Source organism: Nyctibius grandis, chromosome 6 (genome assembly GCF_013368605.1).
Source record: "Nyctibius grandis isolate bNycGra1 chromosome 6, bNycGra1.pri, whole genome shotgun sequence".
Taxonomy (NCBI): Eukaryota; Metazoa; Chordata; class Aves; order Nyctibiiformes; family Nyctibiidae; genus Nyctibius; species Nyctibius grandis.
The window spans coordinates 68,802,686-68,813,708 of NC_090663.1; positions in this window are offsets into that span (position 1 = coordinate 68,802,686).

Here is an 11,023-nt window from a genome sequence, read left to right on the forward strand (position 1 = left end):
GTACTTTTTTTAACACTTTATTTCACATTTGCATTGGTGTAAATGCACGGGTCTATTTTCTACTATTTCAGGTAGCAGATCCAACTGCTAGTAACTCTGTCCCCTTATTACTTCACAGTTGCTCTGTAAGTTAATTTCTCAACTCTTTTTCTCTGTTCCCCTTTATTTTTTCCCTTTGTTTCAGGGAATCCTACATCATCTGGAGGGTTGAATAGTCCTTGGAAATCCCAGGCTCACATATAAGCCCCATGGTTCTGTCTGAGCAGCCATCTCACCAGATCCAAAGTATACCATATTAATGAAAATTGAATGCTTAATGTAAATCCATCTCAGTCTTTAATGAAATCCATACATACTGAGTTTATTAAGTACATTGAGCCTTTAGTCAGTGCACTCTAAAAGTCACAGTGTGTTGTAAGTGGGAACCTTTCTTTATTCAATACTGTGTGTATGCTATAGTGTTGCTGACTTTTGAAAATTTCTTCAGGAAGTGCAGGTTGAAATGCACGTTTGGAACAAGAGCCACATAATTCTTCCATATCCCACGGGCATCACTTGGATGCCTTGTGTATTCAAATACTCTTCTCCAGTAAATCTAAACAAGAAAAAAAAAATCTAAGAAAAACAGCCAACATGGCTTCACCAAGGGCAAATCATGCCTGACAAATTTGGTGGCCTTCTATGATGTGGTTACAGCACTGGTGGATAGGGGAAGAGCAACTGATGTCATCTACCTGGACTTGTGCAAAGCATTTGACACTGTCCTGCACGACATCCTTGTCTCTAAATTGGAGAGACATGGACTTGATGGATGGACCACTCAGTGGATAAGGAACTGGCTGGATGGTCGCACTCAAAGAGTTACGGTCAATGGCTCAATATCCAAGCGGACACCAGTGACAAGTGGCGTTCCTCAGGGGTCAGTATTGGGACCAGTCCTGTTTAACATCTTTGTCGGCAACATGGACAGTGGGATTGAGTGCGCCCTCAGCAAGTCTGCCAACGACACCAAGCTGTGCGGTGTGGTTGACACGCTGGAGGGAAGGGATGCCATCCAGAGGGACCTTGACAGGCTTGAGAGTTGGGCCTGTGCAAACCGCATGAAGTTCAACAAGGCCAAGTGCAAGGTCCTTCATGTGGGTCAGGGCAATCCCAAGCACAAATACAGGCTGGGCGAAGAATGTATTGAGAGCAGCCCTGAGGAGAACAACTTGGGGGTGGTGGTTGACGAGAAGCTCAACATGAGCCGTCAGTGCGTGCTTGCAGCCCAGAAGGCCAACCATATCCTGAGCTGCATCAAAAGCAGCGTGGCCAGCAGGTCAAGGGAGGTGATTCTGCCCCTTTACTCTGCTCTCGTGAGACCCACCTGGAGTACTGCGTTCAGCTCTGGGGCCCCCAACATAAGAAGGACATGTTGCTGTTGGAGTGAGTCCAGAGTAGGGCCACGAAGATGATCAGAGGGCTGGAGCACCTCTCCTATGAAGACAGGCTGAGAGAGTTGGGGTTATTCAGCCTGGAGAAGAGAAGGCTCTGGGGAGACCTTATAGCAGCCTTACAGTACCTGAAGGGGGCCTACAGGAAAGCGGGAGAGGGGCTTTTTACAAGGGCAAGTAGTGATAGGACGAGGGGGAATGGTTTTAAACTGAGAGAGGGTAGATTTAGATTAGATCTTAGGAAGAAATTCTTTACTGTGAGGATAGTGAGACACTGGCACAGGTTGCCCAGGGAAGTTGTGGCTGCCGCCTCCCTGGCAGTGTTCAAGGTCAGGTTGGATGGGGCTTTGAGCAACCTGGTCTAGTGGAAGGTGTCCCTGCCTGTGGCAGGGGGGTTGGAACTTGATGATCTTTAAGGTCTCTTCCAACCCAAACTATTCCATGATTCTATGAAGCTCAACTGGTCCCAGGTTGCTTCAAAGGGCTGTTATAAACATGCTGGTGCTCAAGTGTCAGTAACGCTGAGAAGAAGGGAAAGGGAAGAAACTGAAAAATCCTTTAGCACTCACAATCATAAAAACGAAGTAAATGTTTATCGGGAGATTAGCAACACTCATCACATTTCGTCCAGTTGCTTTTGCTAGAGCCATCAAACTGTCTGTAGAGGAGCTAGGATGAGAGTAATCACCATGGTGAAGATGGCTGCAACTTTGGCTTGAAACACTTAAAATAAAAACATTAGTTGCTCTTTCACCAGGCCAGAGCTTTCTGGTTTGGCTGGTAGTGTTGCATGTTTTTGTTGTTGTTTACACTCAAAAAAGTTCTTTCTAATTGAAGCTTGTTGGGAGACAAGATAAAAATGGGGGGAGGACTGCTTCTGTGTAGGGAACAGTAATTAGAATAGCATGTGCTTGCTCTAAACTGTCTGCTGGATAGGTAAGGGTTATATTGATGCATTTTACTTTTGCAGAATACTTTATTGTGAAATAATTTATGCACGTGAAATGATGCTTGGTGAAATCCTGTGGGGTATTAATGACTGATCTGTCATTTCCAGAAACTGTGTAACTTCTGGTTTCGATATCTGCGCATCTCCATTATCTGACTCTTCCTCTTGGCTTCTGGCTTTTGATAGTAGTCCATACATTCTGTACTTCAAAATACTTGCCTGACAATACCTACTGGAGACTACTTGCTTCCCTTGAATTTATCCATCTGTTCCCACATGTAAAGAAACTGTGTCATTTTGAGCTCTTAATCTGTAACTATTTAGTCTCTGTGATGAAGACACATACATTGTTTAATTTTTTTTGGTGATGTTGCTATCTTAATTCTTTTCTTTCTTTATTCTCTAGTGGGTGTATCCATTATCTTTATTGGCTGTCAATGAAGAGGGTCTATCTGACATAAATTCTTTGTGGCTTTTATGATATTTTTTTTTTAATCCTTCCTCTGTGCTGGAACAACGTCCTGAATTCCAAATCTCTTTATTGATTTATTTTTTGGATAAACATACACTCACTGATAGTAAGAAAGAATAAAGCACTGATTCTAAAGAAAGAACAATTAAAAGCCACAAATTAGTTGTGCAGGGTTTTTTTTTTAGTTATTGAGGCAGAAGATATTGCAGTGGGACATGTTTACAGTAGAATAAAATACAAGACGTAACTGTACTGGTAATAACAAAAAGATCTTTTTGTCTTGTGGTAAAAATGTATCTTGAAACCAGACAGGAGCCAGCTAACTAATTCTGTACCTTGTGTTCAGATTTGGCTTCAGTGACTTACATGATTCCTCATACTCCAAATTCCTTGTGGAATGGGTTGTCATTCTCTGTCTCAGTAGGATGATACTCTACAAGTACGATTCCCTCTATGCCTCCTGGAAAACCCAAATTAAACAAATGTCTTTCCTCACAGGTAGTGAATATATGGCCTACAAGGTTTCTATTGTATCTACCAGCACAGAAGTCAATAAAGAAATGATACTTCTTATGCAGCCCAAAGCAGCCAGCCAGTAGTAGCGACTTCATCTGCAAAATACGTAGGTCCATAGCAAGAACTGCCCACTTAGGCACTTGTTAAATCTTTGTTCGAACCAATACAATTTTTAAAGCCTACGTACACTGTGAAAAGTAACAGGCCAAGTCCCTGAGTCAGCGTAACTCATGGACCTTTTAGAAGTGTCATTTGAAAAGTCAATAGTGTATATCACGTAGTTGTCCCACTACATGTAAATATTTTACAGAATCAATTAAACAACTCGCTAACATCAGTTTTGAAAACAAGGCAGCAATTCTGAAAATGAAATTTGCTTTCTATAGTGTCTAGCCTTCTGCTTGCTTCATCAAAAGCCATTCAAATTGTTCTACCGCCAGGCTTACTAACCTGTTTCAAATTCCACTGGAATAATTCTTTATTCCAGCAAAATTGCTCCAACAATTGATATTACTGATTATTAAATATTTTTTAGCTACAGAGAAGTAGCTAAAGAGTAAGAAATGTGTTTTTTAAAAGAAATATCTTGTTGAAAGCTATAATAACCACAATATAAGACAATGAATACAAATCTAAACTAACAAACAATAAAAAGGGATTTATGAAATTCCAAATTTTTTCAACCATGGAGGTTAATTAGTAGCATAACTGTAATCTTAAAGGTAAGTCACTCTTCAATGAGTCTTACAGACACAGATGATTTGCATAGCCAGTGAAGGCTATTTGTTTCATTATTTGTAATTAAGACAAAGTGCTTTCAAATCGATAAGCCTCCTTCCTTTATAAGCCTTGTTAGGCTTTTTGTTTTCTGTATTGGTAATATTTTGAAGTTTCATGTATTTCCTAAGTTTTAAGAACTAAAATTGTGATAACTCAGTCTGAACTTCTACACAGCATTAACCATAGGCTACAACATGGTAAATCCTTAGCAAATGTTGCTACTGCAGTATAAATAAAATGTAGTTGTTTCAGAAACATATCCAAACTTGATGTGTAAATTTCAGGGCAATGAGAAATCTGCCAGATCTTTAGGTACTTGTATAGTTATTGTAGTTACTTTTCATTTTTGTTATTATTTTTTTAAACTGCATTTATTTCCAAATTGGATACCAATGATTTCAGTTTTGTCAGTGGCCTTCTGCATATTAAAAGTGCTCAGTTAATACAGCTTTTCTCCTTAGGCTGCTATCAGCACTTAGGTTACCTTTTACTTTTTTCCTCCTCTTAATAAACAAACATAGAGCTTTCTCAAGCTTCTCTGAAGTAAGGCACTCGGAACCTGTGTAAGTTTAAATATTCTTCCTAAAACATGAACACTTAAACTGTTCCATTTTAGGGGTACTGTAAATGTAAATTCATGGTAAATTTCTTCTGTAAATAGTCTTAAGATTTATTAAGGCCATTTACACCTTCTGATGAGTGAGTGGCAAGACTAGATCCCTACAGAATCAAATGATAATTCTGTTGAGAACTGTGGACCAAATCTGTCACTTGGAATCTATTTAGTAGGTGCTGTAATTGCACCTATTCTTTAACTGCAACAAGACCTGTGATACAAGTGATAACTCTGATAGAAGTCTTAGTATATTGAACTCATCTTTATAGATAAATGCATACGTTTGTCAAATAGTGCTTTGAATTCACTTGAAAGATGCAGTTTTCAATTTAAAAAAAAAATCCTAATTGGAATTGGATGTCTTTCCTAGAATTATTTATTACTTTGAAAACTGGATTTCAATCAATTACTTGTAAAATAAGTCAAAGAGGAGGAAGTTGCTTCCCAAGCAGCACTGGGCAGCATGCTTGGAAGTAGCTGTATCTAGTCAGTTTAATATCTCTTCTTGCCTGTTATGTAGCAATAAAATTAGGTGCTTGCTAGTAACAGAATTTATGGCTGGGAGATTGTAACAGCTGATCAAATAGATGGAAAAGCTGTAATTTAGGCAATGAATGAAAAGAACACTCGTACTGAGCAAGTCAGAAATGAGTACCTCACATGACATATGCAGGTATTTGGGAGAAAAACACTTCCCCCTAGGTCCCCGGTTTGCTGAGGAGGAACAAGGGTTAGTAAGAACATAAAACCCCTGTAATTTAGCAATGCTATGCTATTAATTACAGTAGACAGAGCATTCATTACAAGGAACAAGGAATTACTTTCATTTACTGGCACTGAAAATACAAAAAGCTTACTTTACTGAAAGCAATAAAATTTAAAAGCTGTAGCTTGTGAGATTATTGTTACCACAAAGCTTCCTTCAAACTAACCAATTCAAACAAATTATAGTACCTCTTTAGAAGGTAACAACCTTCAGCTTGTGATTTTTTAAAAATTATTTTAAAGTAATTCAGACAGAGGATTTAAAAGAAAAATCTTCAACCAATTGAATAATTTCACATAAAACCTAAACATAAGTAAGTCTCTTAAAGTTTCCTAGAGTCCAGATTAAATCACAACTGAAAACAGGAATTTTCATACACAAAAACACATTTTCAATCAAGTTAATGATATAATCAGAATGATTAAATTCTGTGAATCACCATTGTTTAAGACTAAATTTAAATGACAAAAATCTCAGGAAAACAATGGTATCAGGCAGTTCTGTCATTTTTAAGTATGAGCAATTCATGAGACAACACTATAAACCCCTTGATCCATGGTACCCTGTCGCTAAGATCCTGCCGAATGGAACAAATGTCAGGGATAATTCAGCTCCTAAGCCAATTGCAGTGGAAAGCAGGGATCATATCAAGACCAATTTGGAGCAGATTAATGAAAAAAGGCTTAATGAACCATGTACCCCTAAAAGAATGCTTGTAAAATCCATCGCTAATGAGGGTGGGGAGATAGAAAAGATTGTGAGAAACAAGTCAGGACCATTAACCTTGCGGTATTACGAGATCCTTGAGAGTCTTAATTCTTGTCACAAGGTCAAGCTTTTACAAAGCAATTACTAAGGATCTCCATAGTATCAACATACAGACACACACATACTCAAAGCCTTTTAACCTCAGGGATTCTGGACTCATTTCCCTTCTCCTACTAATTGCTTTTTTCCCCCCCGGCTTTCCTTGTTCCTAAAGGTATGTATTATAGTACCTATACAGATGATGTATCTCCTGGCTTGTGCAAGTGATCTAATTGTACTACTCAGTGCCCAAACAAAAGGGGAGAACCAAGGTTTTATTTATTATTTCACTTCTGCCTTTCTCTCAGCTTGATTTGTGTGCCTCTCCATTGGAATGGAGAAAGAAAGGAAAATTCTCATCTCTCTGCCATAGTGGGCCTGCTGTTCTAATTTTAATCTTGAATTAGGACAGGTTGTCATTAGCACCCACTGCCAATTTGTACAAGAAATTAGTCTGCCATGAGTGATCAACTTCAAGCCTTTATTAGTCCTATCTTCTTCTGATTCAGATGTATATGGAAAGTAGAATGCTGCATGAAAAGTGCAAAACATAATATTAATTTAAAGCCTATAGTGTGACAGTGAAGTCTGACATGACTACGACTGTAATTTCTGCTCATGCAACTAAGGTACAGAATTTTATAAATCTCATTACGGAGTTGCAGAGCTCAGCTAACAGTTCAATGGCTAGACTGTGCTGCTGTCACTTCATTAGTGTGTGGGCATTCTCATTAAAATCACTGGGAGCAAATAAGCTAAAAAGTGATGCACTTGGGAGTAGCAGAGTCTGTCCTTTCATTGAGATGAACAGGAATTCTTCCTGGGCAACAACTCTGGGATTTGCTCCCGTCACATGGGCTGCTGCAATGGGAATGAAATCATACAGGCAGTATGTTAACTTCTCTGCAGAGTGGCATACGAGTTAAGTATTGGACAGTGCAGGAAGAAACAAATGTTTCACGTAAATACATTCTTATAGATGGCCAGCTGCTAAAATATTAGTACAAAGCAAGAAGAGTTTAGGAGTTTCTCGGTAAATACTATCTGTGCAATACTGTGTCAAAGTCTGTTCAAAATGTGAGTAGTTTAACTTAATTTGATTATTTCCTTTCTCAGAAGCCACTGTTATATACTGAAATTTATTTTATTTTCAGGTTGGAATACAGTCTGTGTGATCACATTTATAACTCTTTAAATGTTGAAATGTTAAGGAGGAGCTGCAACTACCTGGGCTGTAGAGTTCTACAGTTTTAAAGCTGGGCTGATGGATTTTTTTTTTTTTTTCTCCAAAGACAGCTTCTCTAATTCCACTTTAATTTCTGTGTAGTACAAGGACCTGGACTACTTTTTCTGCCAATTTCTTTGGAACAACCACATCACTGTTATCTCCTCACTGTTTCGTTCTGCTTAAAAATGAAAAATGTATAAGTAAACTAAAGGTACAGAACACCTTCTGCCAATTTTTGTACTCTGAAGCTTTCATTTTCCCCAGCAGCACAACATCGTACCATCAAAGCAATGCAATAATTAGTGATCAGGTCAGCAAGAATCCTGAATTCCTGTGTATCAGAGTGTTAAGTTTAGAACATACTGTGAGCTGTCCAAAAGCTTAGATCCTTTCTTTTACTTGTAAGTATCATCCCAGCTCTGAATGTTCTGGAAAGATAAAATCTGAATTGAAATAGAAAACAAATCAATCAATCAAATCTGTAAATATAAAACATAGCTGAAAGAGTTGAACAGATTTATATTTTACGATCAGAATTTTACCACCAAGAATGATGGTGTGTAGCATTTAAATAGGGTAGTAGAATGACAGATTTTTAGAAGCATCCTCTAAATTTGCATTAAAACTAATCTAGCCTCAAAAATTTTTAACAAAATATTGATTATTATAATTCTATTGGAAGTAGATTGCCATTTTGCAAATAATGTATTATTGTTGCTTATCCTTCAGCTGTGGAATGTTCTTTTGTCATAAAGGAACCATCTTGTCATACTGGAAGGACCGTCACATCTGCATTTTTCAAGGCCACAGCAGTTGAGTCTTCAGTGGTAATACTCAGGAAAAAAACAGGATTGTTGTATGGCTCACATTCGTAACCTGCAAAAATCTGAAACAATACTGGGCATCAAAAATGACTAAGGTAAGTCTTAATAAAAGGGTACAGAATGCTCTAAGACTAATGCTATGAAAAGTCGTAAAAGAGCAGTAACACAGGTACTATTGATGACAAAGCAAAAAAAGCCCCGGCACTGCCAGAAATAGCAAAGGGCCAAAGTCTTCAGGTCAGGATTGGATCTAAAGTTCATAAATATTTTCAGCATGTTGGTTCATTCCCTTAGAAAGATGGAAAGTTAGAAAGATGACCGTTCACTTATTACCAAGTTCAGATATGAACGGAGATGATACACTCCTCATATATTTCAAAAAGTAATGTTAAAATAGGCCCCTGACTTAGAAACTGAATTATCAATACAATAACATACCTGTATATATCTGCTCCCAATAGCTGCAACTCACGTAAGTGCTTTGGCTGTTAATTCTAACTAGGGTCCTACTGAACCTTGAAGCTGGAGGCAGGGCATTCTGACTGCAAAGCACTATTCCCCAGACCTTTCCTACTCCAGGAATCAGTGAGCGAGTACCAGAATATTTAGGTAAATTGCTTCCTGAAAACCATTTCATAATAGAGCTGGAATATCTGAATTAAGTGAACAAAAAGTATGTTGTCATTTAAATCCAGAGTACTGTCACATTTTAATAAAAGCGGCGACTCCTCGTAAGCTGTATGGGAAGCTCTTGGCTTGGGGATAGGCATTTTACACAGCAGTGTAACATCTCAAACCTTACCGTAAGAGGGAGCTACAGCTCATTTAAGTAATGTTTATCTTGTATAACCAAATAGGCTTTAATGAAAATTTAATTTTTTTTTTTTTCTTTACAAACACAATCAACACAGTGCAAGGTGAAAGGTTTAAGTCTGGTTTAGTCGGTGCCTGTCACTGCGACCAGAAGCCCAGCTGTTGAAAGCTCATCAATCTACCTGAAGAACCATAAAGCATTATAAACAGGGCCATGGTCCACCTGGCCTGCTGTCAAACACTCTGAATATGGAATAGTGAGGCGGATGAATGGGAACTTTTTGCAAGGGTATATAAGTGATAGGACAAGGGGGAATGGTTTTAAACTGAAAGAGGGTAGATTTAGATTAGATATGAGGAAGAAATTCTTTACTGTGAGGGTAGTGAGACACTGGAACAGGTTGCCCAGAGAAGCTGTGGCTGCCCCTCCCTGGCAGTGTTTAAGGCCAGGTTGGATGGGGCTTTGAGCAGCCTGGTCTAGTGGAAGGTGTCCCTGGCTGTGGCAGGGGGGTTGGAACTAGATGATCTTTAAGGTCCCTTCCAACCAAAACAATTCTATGATTCTAAAAGACGATCGTCCTCCCCTGCCTCAACATCCTGAATGTAAAAGAAAAACCAGAGCTGGCATTCAACTTCTGCATTTATCCTCCCCCCCGCTTCTGTGAGAAATTGTGCTGTGAATAACTAACGACATGCATGCGTGCAAATCTGAGTAGTATGAAGCATGTCAGTATGAATCCTGATAACCTTTTCCATGTTTAAATGGCTTTTATTAAATAAATTGTCATTGATTTTAAGCACTTATCTAAAATCTTAGCAAAAGAGTAGGCTAGGGTTTAGTGCTCACGTGGTACCTTTTGAGGATAAATTCTTCTCCTGGCAAGTAACTAAATAAAATTGGATCCTATTGATGGTTTGATTGCTAAAGTAACATTATAAATATTGTCCTGAGAAAGACTTGTGGAAAATACTTCTTAGTTTCAGGGGTTTTTTCCTTTCCAGAAATATTTGGGATTTCTTTCTTAAAAAATCATGTATATTCTTTACAAAATATAATTATGTAAACGAAGCAGGTAAAAATAGAGATTGGCTAAATCCTAAGAACAAAGCAGAGAGAAAGCTGGGTAGGGTCACATCTCACGGAACAAGGTCATACTATGACTCTTCTCCCAGATCTCAAACAGAAAAGACACTTTGAAGAAAAAGCAAATAAGCAACAACTTAAAGATATATCTAACCCAATGAGGCTGTCCTAAATGATGTGTTGGTTAAGCCTAAACCAAATCCTTTCCATGGAATTATGGGATGGGAGATAGGACAACAATTCCATGTACATAAATTATCCATATATCAATATATTCAATATATATTAGTATATTGATACCAATATATGGAAACTAGTATACAGAGGTTTTAGCACAGTAAGCTTGATACCTGACATCACAGCGTAAGTCTGCATGGAATAACTCCATTCATTTTAATGCAGAACATGTCCCTTAGGGGACATAAGCAGCAAAAGCAGTTATTTACCTCTACTGCATATCCAGAGGTGCATTTATCAAAATGTTTCCAGAGAGCCCACGTGCATCCTCCCTTGCAGCCAAAATATCTTAAGAGCCTAAGAAGCAACAAAACTGTTCTGAAAGGAATCTGGAGAAGTAAATGAAACAAGAAGCAAAGTAAAAATTGACTTGCCTATCTAGTTAACATAGATTCTTCCATCTTCGGTGCTGAGTATGAAGTATAAATCTCTCCAAATTAATAATTTATTCAGTCACTGAGTACAGCTGGAACAGCCATTTTGAGAAACCAGTTACAT